Consider the following 13,266-nt stretch of genomic DNA (forward strand, 5'->3'; position numbering starts at 1 on the left):
AAGTGGGTTCACTCCCTGTTAGATCCCGGGGCAATAGATATTGTGTCTCAGGAATACAAGATGGACTTTAAGAAGATGCCCCCTCACCGACGGCCCTGCCGGCTTCCCCCCACGAGAGGGAAATAGTGTTAACTGCAATTCATAAATTGTATCTTCAACAGGTGGTGGTCAAGGTTCCCCTCCTTCAACAAGGAGGGGGTTATTATCCGACCATGTTGTAGTCCCGAAACCAGACGGTTCGGTCGGACCCATATGGAATTTAAAATCCCTGAACATATACCTGAACGGGTTCAAATTCAAGATGGAATCGCTAAGAGCGGTTATTGCAAGCCTGAAGACATAAAGGGTGCATACCTTCATGTCCCCATTTTTCTTTTTCATCCACTAGGGGTCACTGGAGTACTCTTGGTATATGGACGGTTTCCGTAGGAACAAGGCACTGAATATTCAAATTTAGAACTCTCCTCCCCTCCATATCCCAGAGTACCTCAGTGTTTTTTCTGTGCTTCTCGTAGCAACAGGGAGCTTAAACCACACTACTTTTGAATATTTTTTTTTTTATTATTCTGCCTTTTACCTTTTCTACTAACAGCACATCCCTTCCCAGTTTCTGTAAAAACTTGGGTCCGGGATAGTGCCGCTGCACGGAGCAGCGCATGGCGTGTCGGTCCTCACAAAGAGCAGCCACACGCAGCACATTCCCTGACTGCTGCTACAGCTGGACGGAGCTTACAGATAGAAGCCCCGTCACAGCCTTCGCCTCTGGAGTCAGGTATGCTGGGGGTACGGGGCGGTCAGCGCACACTGCCGCCCCGCTGTGTGGGGACACTGTTCACTGAAGACGAACGCCGCTCGCACTGCACCAGCAACGCCTCCCCTGACAGGCCGCCCGGCAACCGCTCCGGACCGCGCCGCCTCCACCGCTGAGCCTCGCCGACCGCCGCGCTCACCCGCCGCTCACACGCGCCGGCTGCCGCTGCAGGACGCTCCATTACAGCGCTACCCGGCTCCCTGCAGGTACCCGCGCCCCGGCATTCCCGCTCAGACAGCGGTACACGAGGGGGGAGGGAGCAGAGGGGGGGACAGGATATTAGCGGAGGGCTGCATACGGGGGGGGAAATAGGCTGTTAAGCCTATTTCTCTAACGTCCTAGTGGATGCTGGGGACTCCGAAAGGACCATGGGGAATAGCGGCTCCGCAGGAGACTGGGCACAAAAGTAAAAGCTTTAGGACTACAGAATCTGGCGTGCCTATATAGGTTGGTGTGAGGATCGGAAGTTTCCGACATCATCTTTTAAGTTATCCCGTCTTTTGTTATTTCTACAGACGGGGCTGGATGGAGGACTGCGTTTATCTACACTAAAGGTGCAGGTATCTGCTTTGTCAATTTACTTTCAAAGACGATTGGCTCTATTGCAGTCTGTACACACTTTTCTGCAAGGTGTCCTCAGAGTACAGCCTCCATTCATTCCACCTACAGCGCCATGAGACTTGAATCTGGTTTTAGATTTCTTACAGTCTTCATATTTTGAACCCTTACACCAAGTGGATATTAAGTTTCTCACTTGGAAAACAATTTTCCTACTAGCCTTGGCTTCGGCAAGGCGTGTTTCCGATTTGGGTGCCTTGTTATGCAAGCCACCGTATTTGGTGTATCATGATGACAGAGCGGAACTTCGGACGAATCCCGCTTTCCTACCAAAGGTAGTGTCATCCTTTCACATCAATCAACCAATAGTAGTTCCTGTGTTGACAGGAAATTCTGGAACCTTGGATGTGGTACGCGCTTGTGTCCCGAACATCTACAGTTCGTAAGACGGATACGTTGTTTGTTCTCTATGATGCTGCCAAGATGGATTGGCCAGCTTCTAAGCAGACCTTATCCAGATGGATTAAACTGACCATACGTCAGGCTTACCTTCATGCTCGGTTACAGCCGCCTACATCAGTAACAGCTCATTCCACACGTTCTGTGGTAACTTCATGGGCAGCTGGTCGTGGGGCTTCTACGACGCAGCTTTGCCGTGCGGCTACCTGGTCATCAGTGCACACGTTTGTGTGCTTTTACAAGTTTGATATGTTTGCGGCATCAGCTTCTAGCTTTGGCTGCCTAGTGTTACAGGTGCCAAACTGCTCTCCCGCCCACGGGGGAAGCTTTGGTACGTCCCAAGAGTACTCCAGTGACCCCTAGTGGATGAAAAAGAAAATAGGATTTTGGTACTTACCAGGTAAATCCTTTTCTTTGAATCCATAGGGGGCACTGGACACCCACCCAGAGCAGTTTTACCTGGTTTGCGGTAAGTTCAGGGAATCTTATGGTAACACATTCTCACCGACTGGTTCAAGTTTCAAGTTCCATCGGTTATTGTGCCAACTGTTTAGTTGTCAGTCACGTTATGTGTCAACTTTATTGTTGTCCGTTTTTGTTATATGTAATTCTCCATTGTCAACCTTTCTATCGCTTCTGTTCGGCCCAGTAAAAAACGCTGAGGTACTCTGGGATATGGAGGGGAGGAGAGTTCTAAATTTGAATTTTCAGTGCCTTGTTCCTACGGAAACCGTCCATATCCCAAGAGTACTCCAGTGCCCCCTATGGATTCAAAGAAAAGGATTTACCTGGTAAGTACCAAAATACTATTATCCACCTCATCAGGCGTACCTCAGAATTGCGGTACGGGATGGTCATTACCAATTTCAGACGTTGCCGTTTGGTCTCTCCACGGCCGTGAGAATATTCACCAAGGTGATGGCGAAAATGATGGTGCTCCTGCGGAAGCAGGGTGTCACTAGTATCACTTACTTGGACGATCTCCTCATAAAAGCGAGATCAAGTGAGCAGTTGCTGAACAGCGTATCACTTTCTCTGGAAGTGAAACGGCAACACGGCTGGATTCTATATATTCCAAAGTCGCAGTTGGTTCTTACAGCTCATCCGCCTCTCCTAGGCATGATCCTAGACACAGACCAGAAAAGGGGTTATCTCCCGATAGCGGGAGCTCGTGACACTGGTCAGGAATCTATTAAAACCAAAACAGGTGTCAGTGCATCACTGCACTCGAGTCCTGGGAAGGAGGGTGGCATCATTCGAGGCCATTCCCTTCGGCAGGTTCCATAAGAGGACCTTCCAATGGGACTTACTGGACAAGTGGTCCGGATCACATCTTCGGATGCATCGGTTAATCACCCTTTCCCTCAGAGCCAGGGTGTCTCTCCTGTGGTGACTGCAGAGTGCTCACCTTCTCGAAGGTCGCAGATTCGGCATTCAGGACTGGGTCCTGGGGACCACCGAAGCAAGCCTCCGAGGGTGGGGGGCAGTCACACAGGGAAGATATTTCCAAGGGCTGTGGTCAAGGCAAGAGGCTTGCCTTCACATCAATATCCTGGAACTAAGGGCCATATACAACGCCCTAAGTCAAGCGGAGACCCTGCTTCGCGACCAACAGGTTCTGATCCAGTCAGACCGCGGGGGCTCATGTAAACCGCCAAGGCGGCACAAGGAGCAGGGTGGCGATGGCAGAAGCCACCAGAATTCTTCGCTGGACGGAGAATCTCGTAAGCGCACTGTCAGCAGTGTTCATCCCGGGAGTGGACACGACCTCCACCCGGGAGAGTGGGGACTTCATCAAGAAGTCTTCCCATAGATTGCAAATCGATGGGAACGGCCACAGGTGAACATGATGGCGTCCCGCCTTAACAAAGCTAAAAGGATATTGCGCCAGGTCAAGGGACCCTCAGGCGATAGCTGTGGACGCATGAGTGACACAGTGGGTGTTCCAGTCGGTCTATGTGTTTCCTCCTCTTCCTCTCATACCCAAGGTGCTGAGAATCGTAAGAAAAAGAGGAGTGAGAACAATACTCATTGTTCCGGATTGGCCAAGAAGGACTTGGTACCCAGATCTACAAGAGATGATCAGAGGACCCATGGCCTCTGCCTCTCAGACAGGACCTGTTGCAACAGGGGCCCTGTCTGTTCCAAGACTTACCGCGGCTGCGTTTGACGGTATGGCGTTTAAACGCCGGATCCTAACAGAAAAGGGCATTCCGGATGAAGTTATTCCTACGCTGATAAGGGCTAGGAAGGACGTGACAGCAAAGCATTATCACCGTATATGGCGAAAATATGTTGCTTGGTGTGAGGCCAGGAAGGCTCCTACAGAGGAATTCCAGCTGGGTCGATTCCTGCACTTCCTACAGTCAGGGGTGACTATGGGCCTAAAATTGGGGTCCATAAAGGTCCAGATTTCGACCCTATCCATTTTCTTTCGAAAAGAACTGGCTTCACTGCCTGAGGTTCAGACGTTTGTTAATGGAGTCCTGCATGTTAAGCCCCCTTTTGTGCCACCAGTGTCACCTTGGGATCTTACCGTGGTGTTGGATTTCCTGAAATCCCACTGGTTTGAACCACTTAAGACCGTGAAGTTAAAATATCTCACGTGGAAAGTGATCATGCTGTTGGCCTTAGCTTCGGCTAGGCTGGTGCCAGACTTGGTGGCTTTGTCGTGTAAAAGCTCCTATCTGGTTTTCCATATGGACAGGGCAGAATTGCGGACTCGTCCACAATTTCTGCCAAAGGTGGTGTCCTCTTTTCATTTAAACCAACCTAGTGTGGTGCCTGCGGCTACTCGTGACTTGGAGGACTCCAAGTTGCTGGACGTAGTCCGGGCTTTGAATATTTATGTCACCAGAACAGCTGGAGTCAGGAAGACTGAATCGCTGTTTATCCTGTATGCATCCAACAAGCTGGGTGCTCCTGCTTCAAAGCAAACTATTGCTCGCTGGATCTGTAACATGATTCAGCAGGCTCATTCTGCGGCTGGATTGCCGCATCCAAAATCAGTGAGAGCCCCATTCCACAAGGAAGGTGGGCTCTTCTTGGGCGGCTGCCCGAGGGGTCTCTGCTTTACAGCTTTGCCGAGCTGCTACTTGGTCGGGTTCAAACACATTTGCAAAGTTCTACAAGTTTGATACCCTGGCTGAGGAGGACCTTGCGTTTGCCCATTCGGTGCTGCAGAGTCATCCGCACTCTCCCGCCCGTTTGGGAGCTTTGGTATAATCCCCATGGTCCTTACGGAGTCCCCAGCATCCACTAGGACGTTAGAGAAAATAAGAATTTACTCACCGGTAATTCTATTTCTCGTAGTCCGTAGTGGATGCTGGGCGCCCGTCCCAAGTGCGGACTTTCTGCAATACGTGTATATAGTTATTTCTTAATAAAGGGTTATTATGAGCCATCCGTTGAGTGAGGCTCAGTTGTTCATACTGTTAACTGGGTAAGGTTATCACAAGTTGTACGGTGTGATTGGTGTGGCTGGTATGAGTCTTACCCTGGATTCCAAAATCCTTTCCTTGTAATGTCAGCTCTTCCGGGCACAGTTTCCCTAACTGAGGTCTGGAGGAGGGGCATAGAGGGAGGAGCCAGTGCACACTAGATAGTACTAGATCTTTCTTAGAGTGCCCAGTCTCCTGCGGAGCCCGTCTATTCCCCATGGTCCTTACGGTGTCCCCAGCATCCACTACGGACTACGAGAAATAGAATTACCGGTGAGTAAATTCTTTTTTTTACACGGTCGGTACAGGGCTTAACACAGATGTCAGGTTCTGTTCAACCACTTAGGCCTGCTAGGCGTAGGTTACCGGCCCGTGATAGTTCTACTTTACTGGCCCAGTTCAACTCTGAGTCTCACGGACCTGGAGGACGCTGGGTCGGCTAATTCCGACCAGGAGTCTTCTTCAGTTACGGAAGAGTCTGTCTCTGACCGATGTTGAGGCTTTGGTTTGAGCAGTCAGGTCAGTACTTCAAATTGAAGACACTGATCCAGCTCCTAAGGATAAGGTGCCTTTGTTTAAACGGCAGAAAAAAAGTCTACCTACTTTCTCTATCGTCCTAGTGGATGCTGGGGTTCCTGAAAGGACCATGGGGAATAGCGGCTCCGCAGGAGACAGGGCACAAAAAGTAAAGCTTTAGGATCAGGTGGTGTGCACTGGCTCCTCCCCCTATGACCCTCCTCCAAGCCAGTTAGATTTTTGTGCCCGGCCGAGAAGGGTGCAATCTAGGTGGCTCTCCTAAAGAGCTGCTTAGGAAAGTTTAGCTTAGGTTTTTTATTTTACAGTGAGTCCTGCTGGCAACAGGATCACTGCAACGAGGGACTTAGGGGAGAAGAAGTGAACTCACCTGCGTGCAGGATGGATTGGCTTCTTGGCTACTGGACATCAGCTCCAGAGGGACGATCACAGGTACAGCCTGGATGGTCACCGGAGCCGCGCCGCCGGCCCCCTTGCAGATGCTGAAGTAAGAAGAGGTCCAGAATCGGCGGCAGAAGACTTCAGTCTTCTAAAGGTAGCGCACAGCACTGCAGCTGTGCGCCATTTTCCTCTCAGCACACTTCACACGGCAGTCACTGAGGGTGCAGGGCGCTGGGAGGGGGGCGCCCTGGGAGGCAAATGAATACCTAATTTGGCTAAAAATACCTCACATATAGCCTCCGGAGGCTATATGGAGATATTTAACCCCTGCCAGAATCCGTTAAGAGCGGGAGACGAGGCCGCCGAAAAAGGGGCGGGGCCTATCTCCTCAGCACACAGCGCCATTTTCCCTCACAGAAAGGCTGGAGGGAAGGCTCCCAGGCTCTCCCCTGCACTGCACTACAGAAACAGGGTTAAAACAGAGAGGGGGGGCACTAATTTGGCGATATGCTTATATATATATAAGATGCTATAAGGGAAAACACTTATATAAGGTTGTCCCTATATAATTATAGCGTTTTGGTGTGTGCTGGCAAACTCTCCCTCTGTCTCTCCAAAGGGCTAGTGGGTCCTGTCCTCTATCAGAGCATTCCCTGTGTGTGTGCTGTGTGTCGGTACGTGTGTGTCGACAGGTAGGAGGACGATGTTGGTGAGGAGGCGGAGCAATTGCCTGTAATGGTGATGTCACTCTCTAGGGAGTCGACACCGGAATGGATGGCTTATTTAGGAAATTACGTGATAATGTCAACACGCTGCAAGGTCGGTTGACGACATGAGACGGCCGACAAACAATTAGTACGGTCCAGACGTCTCAAAAACACCGTCAAGGGTTTTAAAACGCCCGTTTACTTTAGTCGGTCGACACAGACACAGACAGGGACACTGAATCCAGTGTCGACGGTGAATAAACAAACGTATTCCTTATTAGGGCCACACGTTAAAGGCAATGAAGGAGGTGTTACGTATTTCTGATACTACAAGTACCACAAAAGAGGGTATTATGTGGGATGTGAAAAAACTACCATAGTTTTTCCTGAATCAGATAAATTAAATAAAGTGTGTGATGATGCGTGGGTTCCCCCCGATAGAAAATTATGGGCGGTATACCCTTTCCCGCCAGAAGTTAGGGCGCGTTGGGAAACACCCTTTAAGGTGGATAAGGCGCTCACACGCTTATCAAAACAAGTGGCGGTACCGTCTATAGATAGGGCCGTCCTCAAGGACCAGCTGACAAGGCTGGAAAATATAATAAAAAGTATATACACACATACTGGTGTTATACTGCGGCCAGCGATCGCCTCAGCCTGGATGTGCAGAGCTAGGGTGGCTTGGTCGGATTCACTGACTAAAAATATTGATACCCTTGACAGGGACAGTATTTTATTGACTATAGAGCATTTCTATATATGCGAGATGCACAGAGGGATATTTGCACTCTGGCATCATGAATAAACGCGATGTCCATAACTGCCAGAAGATGTTATGGACACGACAGTGGTCAGGTGATGCAGATTCCAAACGGCACAGTATGGCCGTATACAGGAAGAGGACTTGTTTGGGGTCGGTCCATCGGACCTGGTGGTCACGGCAACTGCTGGAAAATCCACCGTTTTTTTACCCTAAGTCACATCTCTGCAGAAAAAGACACCGTCTTTTCAGCCTCAGTCCTCTCGTCCCTATAAGATCATATCTGCCCAGGGATAGAGGAAAGGGAAGAAGACTGCAGCAGGCAGCCCATTCCCAGGAACAGAAGCGTTCCACCGCGTCTGACAAGTTCTCAGCATGGCGCTGAGACCGTACAGGACCCCTGGATCCTACAAGTAGTATCCCGGGGGTACAGATGGGAATGTCGAGATGTTTCCCCTTCGCAGGCTCCTGAAGTCTGCTTTACCAAGTCTCCCTCCGACAAGGAGGTAGTATGGGAAAAAATTCACAAGCTGTATTCCCAGCAGGTGATAATTAAATTACCCCTCCTACTACAGAAAAGGGGTATTATTCCACACTATATTGTGGTACTGAAGCCAGAAGGCTAGGTGAGACTTATTCTAAAAAATTTTTTTTGGAACACTTACAAAGGTTCAAATTAAGATGAAGTCACTCAGAGCAGTGATAACGAACCAGGAATAAGGGGACTATATAGTGTCCCGGGACATCAGGGATGCTTACCTCTATGTCCCAAAATTTGCCCTTCTCACTAAGGGTACCTCAGGTTCGTGGTGCAGAACTGTCACTATCAGTTTCAGACGCTGCCGTTTGGATTGTCCACGGCACCCTGGGGTCTTTACCAAGGTAATGGCCGAATTGATGATTCTTCTTCGAAGAAAAGGCGTCTTAATTATCCCTTACTTGGACGATCTCCTGATAGGGGCATAGTCCAGGGAACAGTTGGAGGTCGGAGTAGCACTATCTCGGATACTGCTACAATCAGCACGGGTGGATTCTAAATATTCCAAAATCGCAGCTGATCCCGACGACACGTCTGCTGTGCCTAGGGATGATTCTGGACACAGTCCAGAAAAAGGTGTTTCTCCCGGAAGAGAAAGCCAGGGAGTTATCCGAGCAAGTCAGGAACCTCCTAAAAACAGTGCATCATTGCACAAGGGTCCTGGTAAAAATGGTGGCTTCCTACGAAGCAATTCCATTCGGCAGATTTCACGTAAGAACTTTTCAGTGGGATCTGCTGGACAAATGGTCCGGATCGCATCTTCAGATGCATCAGCGGATAACCCAATATCCAATGTCTCTCCTGTGGTGGTTATAGAGTGCTCATCTTCTAGAGGGCAGCAGATTCGGCATTCAGGATTGGATGCTGGTAACCACGGAGCCCAGCCTGAGAGGCTGGGGAGCAGTCACACAAGGAAAAAATTTCCAGGGAGTGTGATCAAGTATGGAGACTTTTCTCCACATAAATATACTGGAGCTAAGGGTAAATTTATAATGCTCTAAGCTTAGCAAGACCTCTGCTTCAAGGTCAGCCGGTATTGATCCAGTGGGAAAAACATCACGGCAGTCGCCCACGTAAACAGACAGGGCGACACAAGAAGCAGGAGGGCAATGGCAGAAACTGCAAGGACTTTTCGCTGGGCGGAAAATCATGTGATAACACTGTCAGCAGTTTTTCATCCCGGGAATGGAAACTGGGAAGCAGACTTCCTCAGCACGACCTCCACCCGGGAGAGTGGAAACTTCATTGAGAAGTTTTTTCCACATGATTGTAGACCGTTGGGAAATACCAAAGGTGGACATGATGGCGTCCCGTCTGAAAAAAAAAAAAAAAAAACGGGACAGGTATTGCGCCAGGTCAAGAGACCCTCAGGCAATAGATGTGGACGTTCTGGTAACACCGTGGGTGTACCAGTCGGTGTATGTGTTCCCTCCTCTGCTTCTCATACCTAAGGTGCTGAGAATTATAAGACGTAGAGGAGTAAGAACTATACTCATGGCTCCGGATTGGCCAAGAAGGACTTGGTACCCGGAACTTCAAGAGATGCTTACAGAGGTCTTATGGCCTCTGCCGCTAAGAAGGGACTTGCTTCAGCAAGTACCATGTCTGTTCCAAGACTTACCGCAGCTGCGTTTGTCGGCATGGCGATGGAAAGCCGGATCCTAAGGGAAAAAAGGCATTCCGGAAGAGGTCATTCCTACCCTGGTCAAAGCCAGAAAGGAGGTGACCGCACAACATTATCACCACGTGTGGCGAAAATATGTTGCGTGGTGTGAGGCCAGGAAGGCCCACAAAGAAATTTCAACTCGGTCGTTTCCTGCATTTCCTGAAAACAGGAGTGTCTATGGGCCTCAAATTGGGGTCCATTAAGGTTCAAATTCGGCCCTGTAAATTTTCTTCCAGAAAGAATTGGCTTCAGTTCCTGAAGTCCAGAAGTTTGTCAAGGGAGTATTGCATATACAAACCCCTTTTTTTGTGCCTCCAGTGGCACTGTGGGATCTCAACGTAGTTCTGGGATTCCTCAAATCACATTGGTTTAAAACCAGTCAAATATGTGGATTTGAAGCATCTCACATAAAAAGTGACCATGCTCTTGGCCCTGGCCTGGACCAGGCGAGTGTCAAATTGGTGGTTTTTTCTCAAAAAAGCCCATATCTGTTTGTCCATTCGGACAGGGCAGAGCTGCGGACTCGTCCCCAGTTCTCTCCCTAAGGTGGTGTCAGTGTTTCACCTGAACCAGCTTATTGTGGTGCCTTGCACCTACTAGGGACTTGGAGGACTCCAAGTTGCTAGGAGTTGTCAGGGCCCTGAAAATATATGTTCCAGGACAGCTGGAGTCAGAAAATCTGACTCGCTGTTTATACTGTATGCACCCAACAAGTTGGGTGCGCCTGCTTCTAAGCAGGCGATTGCTCGTTGGATTTGTAACACAATTCAACTTGCACATTCTGAGGCAGGCCTGCCACAGTCTAAATCGGTTAAGGCCCATTCCACAAGGAAGGTGGGCTCATCTTGGGCGGCTGCCCGAGAGGTCTCGGCATTACAACTCTGCCGAGCAGCTACGTGGTCAGGGGAGAACACGTTTGTAAAATTCTACAAATTTGATATCCTGGCAAAAGAGGACCTGGAGTTCTCTCATTCGGTGCTGCAGAGTCATCCGCACTCTCCCGCCCGTTTGGGAGCTTTGGTATAATCCCCATGGTCCTTTCAGGAACCCCAGCATCCACTAGGACGATAGAGAAAATAAGAATTTACTTACCGATAATTCTATTTCTCGGAGTCCGTAGTGGATGCTGGGCGCCCATCCCAAGTGCGGATTATCTGCAATACTTGTACATAGTTACAAAAATCGGGTTATTATTGTTGTGAGCCATCTTTTCGGAGGCTCCGCTGTTATCATACTGTTAACTGGGTTTAGATCACAAGTTGTACGGTGTGATTGGTGTGGCTGGTATGAGTCTTACCCGGGATTCAAAATTCCTCCCTTATTGTGTACGCTCGTCCGGGCACAGTACCTAACTGGCTTGGAGGAGGGTCATAGGGGGAGGAGCCAGTGCACACCACCTGATCCTAAAGCTTTACTTTTTGTGCCCTGTCTCCTGCGGAGCCGCTATTCCCCATGGTCCTTTCAGGAACCCCAGCATCCACTACGGACTCCGAGAAATAGAATTATCGGTAAGTAAATTCTTATTTTCCTTCCTCTGCTCAGTTAGAAGATCTCTTAGAGGTTGTGTGGGCTGAACCTACCAAACGTTTTCATGTGTCTAAGCGCATGGCTTCCTTTTACCCACTACCTACTAAAGAGCGTGCTAAGTGGGAAACTCATCTGGTGGAATCCCATGTGGCCAGATTGGTGAGATCTTCAGTCCTTCCCATTCCGTACAAGTCTTCCCTAAAGGACCCTATGGATAGGAAGTTGGAAGCTTTCCTGAGAACGGCTTGCTCACATGTTGGGGTGGTGGCTCGTCCTTCCGTGGCCTCAGCCTGGGTTGCCAAGGTCATCGATAGCTGTGCAGAACAGTTGGAACAAGGTCTTTCGTCTGGTACTAGCAGTCGTGAATTGTTCACCCACGTGCTCAATATCAAACAGGCTAGCACCTATTTGGGGGAAGAAGCTATGGATACCGGGGTCTTAACCTTCAAGCTATTGCCAGCAACTATAGCTGCTAGACGGGCGCTCTGGCTCCGGTCCTGGCTTGCTGATACCAACTAAAAGAAGCGCTGGAGGCTCTTCCCTTTTCTGGAGATACTCTTTGGGCAGGGTCTGGACAAGATTTTTACAACTTTAGCGGAGGCCAAGATCGCCTTCCTTCCTTCGGCAACTCCATCCAAGGCCAGAACTACATTTCGTTCCTTTCGCCCACAGTGAAGACCTAAGCGTTAGGCTTCCTCACGGTACCAGGCCCCATCCAAGGGAGCAAAGCCCCATGCTAAACAGACATGGGCCACCAGACGCCCAGCACCCAAGCAGACTGAAAAGCCTGCCGAGTGACTGGGCGGGCCTCCCCCTGGGGGATCCCAGGGGTGGGAGGCAGACTTCTGCGGTTTGCTCTGTTATGGCTGCAGACCACATAGGACACTTGGGTCAGGGACATTGTTTCTCAGGGGTACACAATGTCCTTTAGGAAGCGTCCTTGTCTCAGGTTCTTTACCACAGGTGTCCCAGCGGATATGGGGAAAGCAGAAGCTCTACGGGAATCTGTTCGTTCCCTTCTGGCATCCAATGTGATTATACCGGTTCCTCAGTCCCAGAGAGGACAGGGATTTTATTCAACACTGTTTCTGGTGCGGAAGCCGGATGGCTCTTACCGCCCATACTCAATTTAAAGTCGTTGAACAAGGCTCGATTGTCCTCGCCTTGGAGCCAGGGTACTTTCTGGCATCACTGGACACTCAGGATGCCTATTTGCATATTCCAATTCGGACCAGTCATCAGCGGTTCTTCAGGTTTGCCATTCAACAGGACATTACCAATTTCAAGCGTTGTCTGTTTGGGTTGTCAACAGCACCTCCGGGTTTTTACGACTGTTATGGTGGCCAGACTTTGTCGCTGGGGTGTACGGATCCTTCCTTGTTTGGATGACCTGCTCATGGACCAGTCCCGGAGGTACTATTTCAACATATTCAGCTTATGGTGAATCTTCTACAATCTCACGGCTGGAAGATGAATTGGCGCTAATCATCCTTGGTGCCTTTGCTGGAGATTTTACATTTGGGGCCCTGCTCAATTCGCGGCTCCAACGCATCTTTCTCCCAGAGGACAAAATACGAACTCTTCAATCCAAGATTCAACTTTTTCTTGTTCACCACAAGGGTGTCCATGCAGGCTTGTATGCGCATTCGGGGGTCCATGGTGGCCACTTTCGACTGGGTGGTGTAACGTGCAGTTTCTTTTGCGACCTCTTCAATTGGAAGTTCTAACCAAATGGAATGAATCCCACCTGCACATCGCAGGACAGTCAATTGTCCTGTCTAGAGAAGTGCGGTTCTCCCTTTCGTGGTGGCTTCTTCGGTCCAACCTGATTTATGGATGCTCCTTTTGGATCCTGCTCACCACGGATGCTAGCCTGCGAGGATGG

General features: G+C 49.7%; 1 protein-coding gene across 3 annotated transcripts in view; it reads left to right on the plus strand.

The window, feature by feature from the left end:
* The window catches only part of MCM4 (minichromosome maintenance complex component 4), a 162,990-nt gene that overhangs the window by 68,440 nt on the left and 81,284 nt on the right, over window positions 1-13,266 (plus strand). The window lies entirely within an intron of this gene.

The sequence above is a fragment of the Pseudophryne corroboree genome, chromosome 5 (assembly GCF_028390025.1).
Source record: "Pseudophryne corroboree isolate aPseCor3 chromosome 5, aPseCor3.hap2, whole genome shotgun sequence".
Taxonomy (NCBI): Eukaryota; Metazoa; Chordata; class Amphibia; order Anura; family Myobatrachidae; genus Pseudophryne; species Pseudophryne corroboree.